This window comes from Rhinichthys klamathensis, unplaced genomic scaffold (genome assembly GCF_029890125.1).
Source record: "Rhinichthys klamathensis goyatoka isolate OS25496 unplaced genomic scaffold, OSU_Roscu_1.1 h1tg000282l_1, whole genome shotgun sequence".
NCBI lineage: Eukaryota > Metazoa > Chordata > Actinopteri > Cypriniformes > Leuciscidae > Rhinichthys > Rhinichthys klamathensis.
In genome coordinates, this window is record NW_026606801.1 from 343,676 (window position 1) to 359,556 (window position 15,881).

Sequence of the window (15,881 nt, forward strand, 5' to 3'; positions counted from 1 at the left end):
TGATAAGAAAAGATGTCCATTATCTGTGCATACAGTGCACTTCCGGCTTGGTAAGTGTTCCCTGTTTTTTTTTAAGGGATAGTACTCTCAAAAATGAACATTTTGTCATTACTTACTCACCTTCAAGTTGTTCCAAACCTGTATGAGTTTCTTTTTTCTGTTGAACACAAAAGAAGATATTTTAAAGATTGTTGGTAACCAGACAGTTTGTAACCCATTGACTTCCATAGTATTGACTTTTTTTAATTGACTTTTTCCTACTCTGAAAATCAATAGGTGTCCTCAACTGTCTGGCTACCAACATTCTGAAAAAGTGTGTATCTCGATCAGGGTGATCCAACCCAATTTTGCTTTGAAAAACCGGATATGCAAAACAATGGGATTTCCAAATTCAGATCATTCTGATCCCGATTAAACTTTCTAAACAACTGGGCCCAAGGGTTCAAATACAGTCAAATTTAGACCCATAAATTCTCAATTGCAACACCAGAGGTTGCTGTCTCCACAATATTAGGTGTACATTGTCTAGGCTGTGTTCAGAATAGCGTACCACCATACTGTTCTTACTACTGCAGAAGTATATAGTATATATATACTGTCCACAATATCTAGGTACAGTATGTATACTGAATTTTCTTTGCATGCAATACATACAACAAAGCTCACTCTTTGAAGAACAGATTCTATATGGAACCTTAAAGGGTTCTGTCAGGCGCTTCATATATAGAACCTTGTAGGGGTTCCCATCATGAGATTTAAATTTTATGTTTACATTTTTAGAATTAAAATTTTTGTAATTAAACAGCTCATAAACATACTTTATCACTAGACAAAAATTGAAATAACCCGTTTAACATGAAAGTATTGTGCAATAATTTAAGACTTATATAGAACCTTTTAGGGATAAAAAGTTCTTTAAAATTGGTTCAAGAACCCTAGGGTTCCTCCTTTACTGAAATGAGGCAACCTCAATGACGTATGCGTCCGACAAATGCGACCTTCGGAGGACGCAGCCTTCGAATTGAGACACAGCATATGTTTATTTCTACAGCGGCCATTTTTAACCTTTCAAGCTATGTGTGGAATGGCATCTATGCTTAATGAATACTGTGCACTATATACTGTTTTGTATACTACGATTGAAAAAAATAGAATGTGAAATGCAATGTCTAATTGTGCATAAAAATCATGTATGGATATTACTTCCAGTTCGTTCATCACACTGGAAATGAAAAACGGGAGGATTTTTGATAAAAGCTCAAGTCGACGGCATTGGAGTAACCAGCACACTTTGGAAAATGTTGCGGAAATAGTTTGGTAGTGTGCTATTCTAAACACTCCCACAGCACATTTTTGGTGTCTTATTTAACACATCCTTTTTCAGATCACAGAGTCTCTGCTAATGAGCTGACGAGTTGAATCAGATGTGCTATACAGGCGAGACCTCCAGTTCAGTTCTGTCTGCGTCTCTCTGGACAGTCTCACATATTTTATCTCTATCACTTGTTCTATGTATAATTCCTGCACTCTTGAAGTTCTACAGAAGCTGCCAAACGCTGTTTTTGGCAGACCCATCACACCCAAACCAGCCTACACACTGACACCAGTAAACACAGCCCATGTGTGTGGTTTTACGCTGAGGTTTTTTAAGGTCTTTGAGCAGATACATCACATGTGACCTGTGATTATCAACTTCCACACAAACTCTTATTTTAAAGTGGAGTAGAGCTGTTGAATCTATTCATCTTTTGTTAAACAAATGAAGTCTAATCTTAGGTTGTTTGGTATGCATATTATTTCAAACTATATTTGTACACTCACCAAAAGGATTATTAGGAACACCATACTTATACTGTGTTTGACCCCCTTTCGCCTTCAGAACTGCCTTAATTCTACGTGGCATTGATTCAACAAGGTGCTGAAAGCAATCTTTAGAAATGTTGGCCCATATTGATAGGATAGCATCTTGCAGTTGATGGAGATTTGTGGGATACACATCCAGGGCACGAAGCTCCCATTCCACCACATCCCAAAGATGCTCTATTGGGTTGAGATCTGGTGACTGTGGGGGCCATTTTAGTACAGTGAACTCATTGTCATGTTCAAGAAACCAATTTGAAATGATCTTTGTGACATGGTGCATTATCCTGCTGGAAGTAGCCATCAGAGGATGGGTACATGGTGGCCATAAAGGGATGGACATGGTCAGAAACAATGCTCAGGTAGGCCGTGGCATTTAAACGATGCCCAATTGGCACTAAGGGGCCTAAAGTGTGCCAAGAAAACATCCCCCACACCATTACACCACCACCACCACCAGCCTGCACAGTGGTAACAAGGCATGATGGATCCATGTTCTCATTCTGTTTACGCCAAATTCTGACTCTACCATCTGAATGTCTCAACAGAAATCGAGACTCCTCAGACCAGGCAACATTTTTCCAGTCTTCAACTGTCCAATTTTGGTGAGCTCTTGCAAATTCTAGCCTCTTTTTCCTATTTGTAGTGGAGATGAGTGGTACCCGGTGGGGTCTTCTGCTGTTGTAGCCCATCCGCCTCAAGGTTGTGCGTGTTGTGGCTTCACAAATGCTTTGCTGCATACCTCGGTTGTAACGAGTGGTTATTTCAGTCAAAGTTGCTCTTCTATCAGCTTGAATCAGTCGGCCCATTCTCCTCTGACCTCTTGCATCAACAAGGCATTTTCGCCCACAGGACTGCCGCATATTTGATGTTTTTCCCTTTTCACACCATTCTTTGTAAACCCTAGAAATGGTTGTGCGTGAAAATCCCAGTAACTGAGCAGATTGTGAAATACTCAGACCGGCCCGTCTGGCACCAACAACCATGCCACGCTCAAAATTGCTTAAATCACCTTTCTTTCCCATTCTGACATTCAGTTTGGAGTTCAGGAGATTGTCTTGACCAGGACCACACCCCTAAATGCATTGAAGCAACTGCCATGTGATTGGTTGATTAGATAATTGCATTAATGAGAAATTGAACAGGTGTTCCTAATAATCCTTTAAGTGAGTGTATATTTGTTGCTATATTTGTCCCCTAACAGGGAACATTCTCTGAATGTTCTGACAAGGTTCTGTCAAAGTTATGAACAAACGTTCTCCCAGTAACATTTATAGAATGTTTGTTCAAAGTTAATGTTCATGAAAGATTTGCACGAAAACCTTATTTATGCAATATGCATTGTTTAAATAATGTTCTTCTGAAACATTTTAGTTGGTAGTTTCTTTAACATTTTTTAAATGTTACTACTTGTTTGAGAACGTTCAAAGAACATTCAAAAGTAACACTCAAAATGTTTGCGGGATATTAAAATAGAATGTTCCCTTAACGATTACATAACCAAGAAAAAAAAACATTTTTACAACATTTAAAAAACTAGAAGTTTTGAACGTTCAAAGAACATTCAGACATAACGTTTTCATAACATAATGGGAACATTATGGGAATGTTCTTAGAACATAGTTATTTTTTTCTATTGCATATAAAAGAGAACAAACTATAACACTGATATTCTACAGTTCTTAATCTTGCATTTACACCATTTATGTGCTAAAATGTGTCGTTGTTATCTGTTGGATTTCAGATTACAAACAAATGTAATCTATTCTTGAATTCACTTTATTTTATTCTATTACATATTAACTTATTTACAGTATAACATTTTGTATGGATGATAAAGTAGGCCAAAAATTAGTTTCATGAGGTGTTTTCAGCATAATTGTTGATAATAGCCGCGTTTCCACTGCCGGGCCAGGGCCGGGCCGTGCTAGTGCGTGCCAGGGCCAGTCGCGTTTCCACTGTCACTTCCGGGGCTTGATCGGGGCTTACTCGGGGCCAACGGCCAGGATTTCTGGCCCGTCGAATACCTTGGGCCAAAGCGGGCCAGCTCGGGCTAGAGGAGTGGTTACGAACAGAGGCGGGGATTACCTGAGTCGAGAGACAGGAGCGCCGAATGATTCTGTCAGCATTAAAGACTTTTAAAAATAATTTAACTCACTTTCATGTTTTAATGCCTTCTGTTTGTGATCCGATGTGGATTCTGATCACCGTATAAAAGGTAGAAATATTTATACGCGATGCAAAAGACTATGCGCGCTAACCATTACTATAGTAAACATAGTAGCAGCTAAACGCTTGAAGATACGCATAGTAAAAAAACATGGTGAACACTTGAAGAAGTCAGACCATTCATAAAGGCTATCACAATCATGTTTTTATTTTATCTGTCAGTAGCCTACATATACTACATAGTAGTCTCTTTATACCGGACTATCTACTTTTTTTTCGGGAGCTTCCTGTTTCTCTGACTGAAAATATATCTGTAGCTACTGGGAGTCGAGACTGTGCTAACGCTCCTCAGGTCGTATTTTTGGTGGCATATAACATTATTTGTAGAAATTATCATTCTTTCTAAATGTGATATATGTCCTGTAACTACCAAATAAACAGAAACAGCCTCGACTGAATAATGTAAGTGTGTCCTCTTTCTTTTTTGAAATAGACCTAACGGTCGTTTATTTCTGTGTGACTAATGTGCAATTTTGACATAAATTAATTCATTATGATCAATGTATCACTTTTTATTGTAAACCTGTGGTAAAACATCGATGCTTGGGTTTTAAATATTCAATTAAACAACAAAAATGCCAGCAAACGGCCGCTTTTATCATGTTTGTTTTGCAATGCACGCTGTTTCCAGTGATTTCTTTCTGATTAGTTTTCTGGTAAAACTTCCATTTGTTGGTGAAATGATGGGTTAGTGTGACGTTGTTCCAGAGAGGCGTGTTGCGGGCGTGTTTTAGTGACGCGCTGTGGAGCTTCTGGCCCGACAGTGGAAACGCAGGCCAGGTGCTACTGGCCCGAGGCTATTAGCCCGGCACGGCCCGTTTAAAGCCCTGGCCTAGCACTGGCCCGACAGTGGAAACGCGGCTATTGATGCATGCTGGTGCAAAACTACGCAAAAATATAAAACGACAATAAGAAAAACAAAGTGCAGCATCGCTCACTGATAATGAGATGATTTCAGATGTCATGTAGAGGTAGTGTAAGAGAATAAAAGATCGAGAGAATAAAGGTAGCCCAGTTTTTCTGCTTCATTCGTCTAGCTGTTAAATCATCTCATCTTCCTGACATGTTTCTGGGATTACAGATCATATCACAATGAGTTTGAGCTCCATTTAACTCTAATGTTTGTTCTCTCTTTACCTCTAGCACTTGTTCATCATTTCTCGAGTGGCTTTTGATGGCAGTTTCAGACCTGATGGCGGGACAGTCTGGACCCTTATGGTGCTGTTGATCTATGTGTGAGGAAATAGACTGGAAGATCTCAATCCGCAGTATTGTTTCTCCGTGTGGAATCTGCAGGTGAGCTCAGGAAACCTGGGGTGTTTGACAGGCTGATTAAAAGAAAGTGTTGCTTGTCATGTTGAACGGAGAGGCTTTGAGGCGTCAGGGTATTTCAGGATGTGTTTGGCTCACTCCTCAGCGTGTGTATGCAAGCATCTGTTCATTTATTTGTGAATGAGACGTTGACTCACTCTGGCAGACAGGATGTTTGAATCATCGAAGTGTAACACATAACAGACTGCTGTAGTGAGACATGCACGCATGAAACGCTCTGCAAATTAGGCATCACAGACAGTACATGCATGCATGTGAAATGGTTGAGATCTCGCATGCTTTTCAAATAAAAGAAAACATTAAATCATTGAAACAATACGTCGTTGCCGGTTCCTGTAATGCACTGTATTGTCAGGACACCACAGCAGATGCATGTTACGAGACAGCTCTTTACATTTCTGCATGTTCTTGGCCAGGACTTGTGTCTTTGATATTGTCTGCCTACTTTTTCATTGGTCTCATTCTTGCACCTTCAACCGAGCCCTGGAGAATGCATGGTTTTGGCCATCCCAGGGGATCTGGTGACATGTCTATACTCTACACCACTGCAATTTCCTTCTTTTGACTGTTGCCAGGAGTCCTTCATATAGAGCCCAGCATGATGGAGACGGTCCTCACTGCAGAACATGAAATCCAGGGGGAGGAGTTGGATCCAGATTCAACTCCTCCCACCTTACATACCTAAACCTACCCATCTCCACCCCCTGATCCCTAACCCCACCCCTAATCCTACCCATCTCCACCCCCTGATCCCTAACCCCACCCCTAATCCTACCCATCTCCACACCCTGATCCCTAACCCCACCCCTAATCCTACCCATCTCCACCCCCTGATCCCTAACCCCACCCCTAATCCTACCCATCTCCACCCCCTGATCCCTAACCCCACCCCTAATCCTACCCATCTCCACCCCCTGATCCCTAACCCCACCCCTAATCCTACCCACCTCCACCCCTTAGATCTGGATCCAACTCCGCCCCCTGGATCTCGTGTACTGCAATGAGGTGCTACTGGCATGATGCCTAATGGTGTTGCGCACTTCCTCGTTGGTCACATGGTCTTTGTTGCTGATCCCCAGAATCTTTTGAAAGCATCACATTTCCCAGTGCTGAATTTTCTTCTCAAGCTCAGCCGTCAGTGTCCACGATTCACATGCATACAGGAAGATAGAGATAACCAGAGCTTGCGTGAGTCTGAGCTGTAATCTAAGGGTGATGTTCTTGTTCCTCCATGTAGGCTTCAGTCTGGCAAGTGCTGTTGTAGGCTCTCCTGGCCATCATTTCTGGTTTGGATCCCTCATTGGATATCATAGCACCAAGACATTAGAACTGGGATATACTTATACAGTATATCACTTCAAACTATGGCTGATATTTATAGATATATATAAAGCTAAATTAAAAGATAATCCTAAATGAAAAGACAATTTATAGATAAGATAATCCTAAGCATGAAAATTATATTAATATTAAATAGAAAAGCTTAACTTAAAATAGTCACATTAAAAGCGAACCTAGAATATATTAATCTAACTGAAAAATTAATATTTTAAAAAAATTACGTTAATTTTAAATTATATATTTTAAACACCTAATTTAAACCTTATTATAAAAAGTTAACCTAGAATATTTTAATATTAAATAAAAAAAGCTAACTTTAAAATATATCAAAAAGAAACATTAATATATTTACAAAAGCTCGTCTTTATAGTCTCAATGTCATTGTAATGTAATAAAACTGAACAGTTGTTCTCTTTGTGTAAAACACACAAAGCAGTGCTTTTGTGCCAGAATTGGCACATGTCTGGACAGACGGTTAAATTGAATGTGTTTGTCGTGTCTATATTTAGTCAGAAGTAGAAGAGATTGTGAGACTGTATGGTATCGTAAACGTGTGTGTGTGTGTGTGTGTGACCGTGTGTTCAGTCCTGTAAGCAGATGGTCTTCGGGTGTTTGAGTTCATACGAAACATATGTAGGTCAGGTGCAGCATGGGCTGTCGTTACCGTGGAAACTAGGAGTCAAACATGACTGCAGTCTCGTCACCATGATGCTTTGGGACACATAAACACATGTCCGTACGGGACTTTATTAAAAAAGATATATGATTTGATTATAAATCTTGCAGCTAGTGCAAATTCATCAGGATGCAGCCAGAGCGCCGTAACACCTTTTCTCCGCTTTACCTGTTCACCTGTTCCTCTTCTGGGCATCCTGCCATGCTTTACTGCTCTATCCATCATTCAGATACCAGCTCGGGTAATACATCATCCGTCTGACCCAGAAGGCTCATGGGAAGACACTGTTCTATTTTACTTCTAATAGGGAGAGAAATAACAAAGTAGAGCAGAGGAAATAAGGCTATGTCAGGTGTGGGTCTATTGCTACTTTTCAACTTTATCATTTCAGAAGCAATTCATGTTAAATAGTGTTGATGTTAAATTAAATGTAAATTTTATAGACATGCCTGCACAAAAGTTCTGTTCTAACAAATGTAAATGCTAATGCACGTTGTTTAAAAGTTAAATTTGACTTGATATTCGATTGCAAAAAGATCGGATTTGACAGATATTCCCCTTTGGGAGTTTTTAACATATTATATCCTCTATTTATATTCTGTTTGGAAAAATGTATATTTTATTTTTAATAATGATGCTCCTGGGAAATTAAACAAAGTAGAATGTACAGATGTATTTATATGACAAATGTAATTTTAAGAAGTAGTTTACGCTAAATGAAAAGTCTGTCATCATTTACTCATCCTCATGTCATTCTAAACACATCTGTCTTTCTTTTAACCCTCTGGGGTCCTTCGGCCCAAATGGACCCGAAGCATTTAAATAAAATTTTTTTTTTAAATCATAGCTTTATCGGAATGGTCCGAAATTTAGTGACTTTGTTGGTACTTGGTAGCCTGGCTCCGCTCTCCTACGCACTTCCGCTCAATTTTATTTTCCTTCAGTACTACGTCTGGGATTGTGCTGTAGACTTTGGTTTCCAGAAATAATTTTTTTACCGGTCCAATCAGCGAACAGAGGGAGTGGCTGAGAACGATGACGTTGATGTAGCGCGTCAGTTTGAGTTGGAGTTCAGTAACGGCAGCGGAGAAAGACGTGAGAAAATCTATTCGGTCCGTTGTTGCAAAACTGCCGAATATCCAGAAGTTAAAGCCGGAGCAAGATCAATGTTTGCTAAGTGTTGTTGGTGGCCATGATGTTGTGGCCCTCCTCCCCACGGGGTTCGGGAAAAGTTTAATTTTCCAGCTCACTCCGCTAGTGGATGAGTTAGCTAAGGCGAACGATAGGATGCAAAGCCGATAGTTGTTGTCGTCTCTTCTTGTTGCACTAATGGAGGACCAAGTGAGGGAGGCAGAAAGGTTAGGAGTTGGTGCTGGGCAGCTCGGCGTGCACGATGATCACTGTACAGCATTTGCGGCAGATCCGAAACGACCGCAGCGGCGTATTGTTAATGATTACACCCAGCTTCGACAGTTGACTGAATACATCACTGTCCTTAGTGTCAAATATACATTTAGAATTGTTCCTTGAACTCTTAAATTCGATGAACAAAACATGCAGCTCTCGTTGACAGACATCTTATTCTACACATAATCCTCTGATCATTCGGACTTGTTTTTTTTTATTGCTTAAAACAATACACAAGTAATAACAGAAAACATAATACAAAAACAAACAAAAAATAATAATAAAAACAAAACAAAAATAAAACAGTAGGGGGATAATATAAAATAAACATGAACAAGTTAAGAGAATTACATGACACTGAAAAAAGGAAAATAATTACAAACAGATAATGTTTTTAAGGCTTTTTTTTTGTTCTCAGACAACTTAATTGAAAAGAGGTATTTTTAAAATTCTTTCACAAATATAAGAAAGAGAGGTTTAGCATTTAGATATTTAGATTTATGAATATGGAATTCGGACTTGTTGTTTCCAGCCGGTTTCGGCGCATGACATACGTCACGACCACACGTTAGCGATTGGCTATGGCAGATCCTGAGTGACGCTGGGCAGATCCAATAGTTTTGATCTTTAACAGAGAACCCGCCTACAAGGAAGTAAACGTTTCTCAATGGAGCGAGGCCAGACTCTCTGTACAAATGAAATGTACGAGAGTCTGGTAGAACCAGGCTAGGTACTTGGTATATGAACACCCCAAAAAATTGGGGACAGGATTTGAATAGTCTAAGTGGTTGTAAAAAAAATAGTCACACTCAGGACCTTCGGGTCCAAATGGACCCGCATAGGAAATGAATGGGAAATTGGCAAAAATGTGAAAATACAGAGTTTTTTTGTGCGTACAATCTACAAATCAGCCACGATCCAGAAAAAAAGCACACAACAGTGAAGGGGTGAATCTATAAAACATCAAGAGTGCAAAACAGACACATCCACACACACACACACACACACACACAAACACACTTTTATACACATACACACTAATAAATTCAGATTACATATGGGTTTTGAATTTTTAAAATGCTCAGTTTGTCCACCAGATGGCATCCATCTCATTTCAAAAATTGCTTTCATGAGGCCTAGGCTTGACTCTAAAATGAAATACAGCTTTAAAAAAAAAAAAAAAAAATTATATTATATTCAATGGGGAAAAAATGGGTCATAATTATTGCATTAATATTAATTATAAATAATTTTTATTTTTGAAATTATCTCAAAACACCAAAAAAGAAAAGAAAAACTATTATAAAAAACAAGTAAAAAAAAAAAAGATGATTTTTTTCTAATAAATATTAATCCCACCCTTCCGGCTCATTTGGACCCGAAGGTCCTGAGTGTGACTCTGAAATGAAGGACCCCAGAAGAACGCGGAAAGAGTTCATCATTTTGAGCTCCAGAAACAAAAAAAAAATCATCATTAATGTCCTGGATTTATGTAACTGGATTGCCCCAATGTTCCATCAAAATAAGAATTGTCACTTTTGATTTCATTAAATTTAGTGACATTAAATGTGCACAAACATGAGTGTGTCGCTGACAAATAAATTATTCAGGATTTGGATGGATGACTAAATGATGACAGAATTTTTATTTTGGTGTGAACTATTCTTTTGTAGGTAAACATTATTTAGTGTCTCAGTGTATAGAACAAAATGATTTAGCCTGACTGAGGTACTTCTTTTAAAGTAGAAAGTGTAGCCAATGAATCATCATCTTGAGTGGAGATATTGATCACAATATTACTTACAAAAGCTCTAGAGTCACAGACCGGCTGTTATTGACTCTCGCTCAGTGAACACCAAACACATTTACAGACGGACTACTTGAAAATCAATGAAAGTCAGAATTAAATGGCAAGCATAGACCTGCGTGGTGACATTATGTTTACGTACATACATGATACGTGACTTAATGGTTATACGCAAAGAAAGAAATAACAATATTTCCAGGAAGCACAGGTACATCTTTAAGCTAATGAAGGACACAGATTGCATGTTAACTTCTGTGCTGACTATGAAGTGACGTCAACACCTTCAGCATGTGTTCAGAAGAAGAACATACTGTTGGGTTGGGGAATCTAAAAACAACCCTGATATCTGGGGTAACCCACTTTTTTTTTTTTAGCTTGTGTGTGTTTATTTGATATATACACAGTGGGGTTCAGCTATGAGGAAAAAAATGAGTGAAAAGTTAAAAATTAATATGATTGTCTTAGTATTTGGTGTTTCTTTTTTGCTTTACTGACAGATACTTACTGACTTTGCCAATTTATGCATTTGGCAGATACTTTTATCCATTGCATTGCATTAAAGATACACTTTTTAATGCTTTTGAAAGAAGTAAATTGTAAAATATTATTACAATTTAAAATAACTGTTTTCTATGTGAATATATTGTAAAACTTCATTTATTCCTTGTGTTCAAAGCTGAATTTTCAGCATCATTACTCCAGTCTTCAGTGTCACATGATCCTTCAGAAATCAGTATAATATGATGATTTGCTCAAAAAACATTTCTGATTATTATCAATGTTGTAAACCTTTTTGCTGCTTCATATGTTTGTGAAAACCGTGATGCATTTTTATTTTCAGGATTCTTTAAAGGTGCAATGTGTAATAATTTTGAGTATCTATTAACAGAAATGCAATATGACATCCATAACTATGTTTTCAGAGGTGTATAAAGAACTTACTTAATAAACCGTAATGTTTTTATTACCTTAGAATGAGACATTTATATCTACATAACCGCGGGCACCCCCTTCTATGAAGGTCGACATATTGTGACGTCATGTTTCTACAGTAGCCGAACGCGAACAAACCCTGTTAGAAAAAATATAGTTGCATAGTTTCATGTGGTTCTTCTCCCTCGCTGTATTATGGGTTTGCTATGTGGGGAGAATGTGCTGGTTACGTTCGTGAGACAATCAGCTGATTACTATTATTATATTATATATTAAGACCCTTGATCCTCACCTGACTATGGCTTTGTAAACTTTATCCATGATGTGGTTTATAATGGACTGTGGTACAGAAACAGTGACAATGTAACACACTCTTGGTTTACGCTGGCTATTCTCTGCTGTCTCCAGACGACAATATGTTTGTCCCGTTTTAGCCACCGTAGCTTCTTCGAAAGGGAGGGGTGAGCAGTGGGCTGAGCCCTTAGTGCAAACTCGCAACCGAACCGCTAGATGTCGCTAAAAATCACACACTGCACCTTTAATGAATAGGAAGTTTAAAAGAGCAGCATTTTACAAAACTCTTTTCTGTCATTTTTGATCATGCAGCCCTGATTAATAAAAGCAGAGGCTTTTTTGAGATCAGGTTTTTGAGCCAAATGGATTTAAATGCAAAAATAATATTTATTTTTACAATTGATAATGTGATTAGAACGTTCAGTGCGCCATGTGATCAACTGCTAAATTCATTTCTGCACTGTAAAAAAAATCCCATGAAATTTACAGTAAAAAAAACCTGGCAGCTGTGGTTTCCAGAAATTGACCTTAGAGTGGTAGAAACAAAGTACATTTACTTCTTTACATTTACTTGAGTGTTTTTTTGGAACATTTTTACTTTTAAGAGTAGATTTAAATGTGGGTACTTTAACTCGAGTACATTTCTAATGAAAAAACCTGTACTTTTACTTTTGTTACGTTGGGCGACGTTCCTCTCGTTACTTCATTTTAATGCATTAAGTTGTTAAATGCGTAGTTTATTCCAAGCGCGCTGTATCTTTTTTTTTCTGGGCATGAGCGATGCTCAATTCACAAATGAATCACTCTTTTGAGTCAATTCTGTTTAAAGACTTAATCAAATAAATTGGCTGAGTAAGATTATTACTTTTACTTTTACGTTGAGTAAATAATTCTATAAGTACTTGTACTTTTACTTGAGTACAGTTTTTGGATACTCTACCCTATGGTAGCAGCATTTTTAGGTTTTACAGATTTCATGCAAATTTACAGTAAAAGAAAAAGTGTAATACAGTATACCTGTTTCATTAACTGATATAATGTTAATATACCAACCTATACAAATATCTGTTTTGTTCTTTTGTAATTGACTGACAACCTCTAAAAACACAGTTGTTTTTTTTATGTGAAAGTCACATGATGAACCATTGTTCATCACAAGCAGCTTTTCCACAAGCTGAGAAGGTAGATACTAATATGTAAAAGGTGCATTACATTTACATTTTAGTCATTTAGCAGATGCAAAGTGCTTTTAAGTGCTTTTTAAGGTTAAGTGCTCACAGTGTCATTCACACAAACACTAAACACCATCATGATAACACACATGAAACTAAAGTAATGCAGTAAACATTAACTGTAACATAAAACCCTAATGTACACAACTGATTAGAAAATCTCCAATAGTATCCAGCTGCAGACCCGCAGCACCACCAGTTTCAGAACCCCAGCGCCAGAACCGGAGGTAAGGGGCGGAGCTTACGTTCTAAACCGAGTAACGCCACCTAACGTTTTGGAGCGTAATTTGCTTAGACACGAAACGGCATTATTACACACGAAACGTCATACTTTATACGTATTATAATGATACATTAAGGTATAGTACAATAAGCATTTTAAAACATTGATTTTGTGTAATATAATTCTATATAGTTATCCGTTTCATTGTATTATGAGAGTTACTTCCTGATCATGATGGTGAAAAATAATGCTTGAAACTTATGGTCATTTTATATAAAATATACTTTATTTCACAAGAACATGTGCAGCATGCATTTTTCTTTATGTAAAATAATGTAAAAAATCTAAAAAGAGAGAGAAAATCCGGCATTGTTTTAAAAGAAACCATAAAAATGTACCGTACTTCAAATAATAGCCGAGTCCCAAATAGACGATTGTCTCTTTACACGCCTGGTGTGGCTGCAGGTCTGGGTAAATAGAAGTCGGGTCTGTTTTTTAGTTTCAGGTTGTATTAAATCTTCTAAAACCCGTCAGATCGTCCGCTTTTTGGCGGCCGCCAAAGCAAATTTTTGTCCCGCCAAAGCCTATTTTGATCGGTGAGTGATGTAGAATAGAATGACTGCTGCGCATGACCAGAGAGAGAGCCCCGGCCGCGCGCGCGCACTCTCACGTCTTCAAACAACACGAGCGCTGTCTTGCTCTTTATTTGTCACATACCAGTTATAGTTCATACAATGAGCAGTGACTCACTGTGTAATAAAAACATACCCGAAATATTATTTAAAAGGTGCAACAATTTTAAATATTTTTAAATACTTGCAAAAATAACCATGCTTGTGTCATTGTAAATAATTCCGCCCCTCCCTCACTTCCGGTTCTGGCACTGGGGTTCTGAAACTGGTGGTGCTGCGGGTCTGCAGCTGGATATATCTCGAAAATCTAAGAAGAAACACTTATTTCAACGAAAATATATCAAATATGAAGTGTCACAGGGAATTCTGGGAATGTCAATTTAAGGCATTTCACTGGTCACAATTTTTTTTCACTTCCCAAAACGGTCAATTTGTCAGTATTTTACTGTAATATCACATTACATGTAAGGTTAGATCTATTACAGTTATTCACTGTATATAGTAGGGAAACTTACTGTTAACCAATTAACAAGGTTTTACTGTCTTTTACCTTTAAAATCATGATAATGTTTAACAGTGTGCGTTTGCGCTTGGGCTGAGCCAGAGACGGACTTGTCATGTTTGTTCACAATGTTCAGTGTTTACTCGAATCTTAGAATAGGTAGCCTAGTGCCCCAAAGTTGTCGTCTTTTGGTGAATTTCTTAGTTTTGAAGCTAAAATATGTCTCACAGCCTGAAACATCGTGCAGAACCATCGAGTGTTCGCGTGCCACCCGTTGGGGGAATATGTCCAAAATTTGACAAAATATAATTTTTTAACCTTCTGTTAAAATGACTTGAACACTATAGGCCTACACTATAGTTAATGAAGTTATAGGACTTCAGAGAACAGCGTCTGATGCTCAAGATAAGCTGCGGTGTCAGTGCTTATACATTCCTTTCTTTCAAAAAAAGAACAAACATTTTTTTATCACTTCATGCATTCTCTGGGAATCGAACCCATTACTTTGGCGTGACTGTTTGAGCTACAGGAATGCATTAGTTGATTAGTCACCTAGAAAAATAATAATTATTATTTTACATTTTAACATTTATTTATTTATGTATTTATTCCAAACTCCAGGTTTATATAATACTAATAATGTTCAGATTGTATCTGCACACACAGGAAGCTTCAGCCTCGAATAACACGGTGATTTCCTTCTTCTTTTTGTTGTTTTCCCCCCATTAGGAATCACACATACGGAGCCATTTAAAAGAGTTTCCAGATGAAGTAAAAGGTCTTTGACAGTACACAATTTCAGATTAATGAAATGGATTTATTTGAAAAAAGACAATCTGTGTGTGTGTGTGTGTGTGTGTGAGGAGGCAGAACAAATGTGCTCACCGTCTCTCTCTCTCTCTCTCTCTCTCTCTCTCTCTCTCTCTCTCTCTCTCTCTCTCTCTCTCTCTCTCTCTCTCTCTCTCTCTCTCTCTCTCTCTCTCTCTCTCTCTCTCTCTCTCTCTCTCTCTCTCTCTCTCTCTCTCTCTCTCTCTCTCTCTTCCCTTGGGGTCTCACTAACTACAGCCATGCCTCGGTGTCTTAGACTAAGAGGATGCAGAATAACAATGCTGAAGCTAAGTGAGGGAGAGATAAGAGGAAATTGAGAGAGAAGAAATGTGAAAAGGGAAGCAGAAGTGCTCGGCTCAGGGTCTCCGTTTATCGCACAAACGCGTCCGCGTTCTTCAGCCAGCCGGAACTATTCCCTTTATCTAGAAGTGAACGGGATTTTTAGGCTCTGTCGTTGCTAGGGTGTTCTGGTTGGTTGCTTAGTGATATTCTGTCTCATGTCTCTTATTCAATGATATTTTTGTCTGACCACTTATAATTATTATAGCTCTTCTCTCCTCACACAAAAAACTAAACATCCAGAAA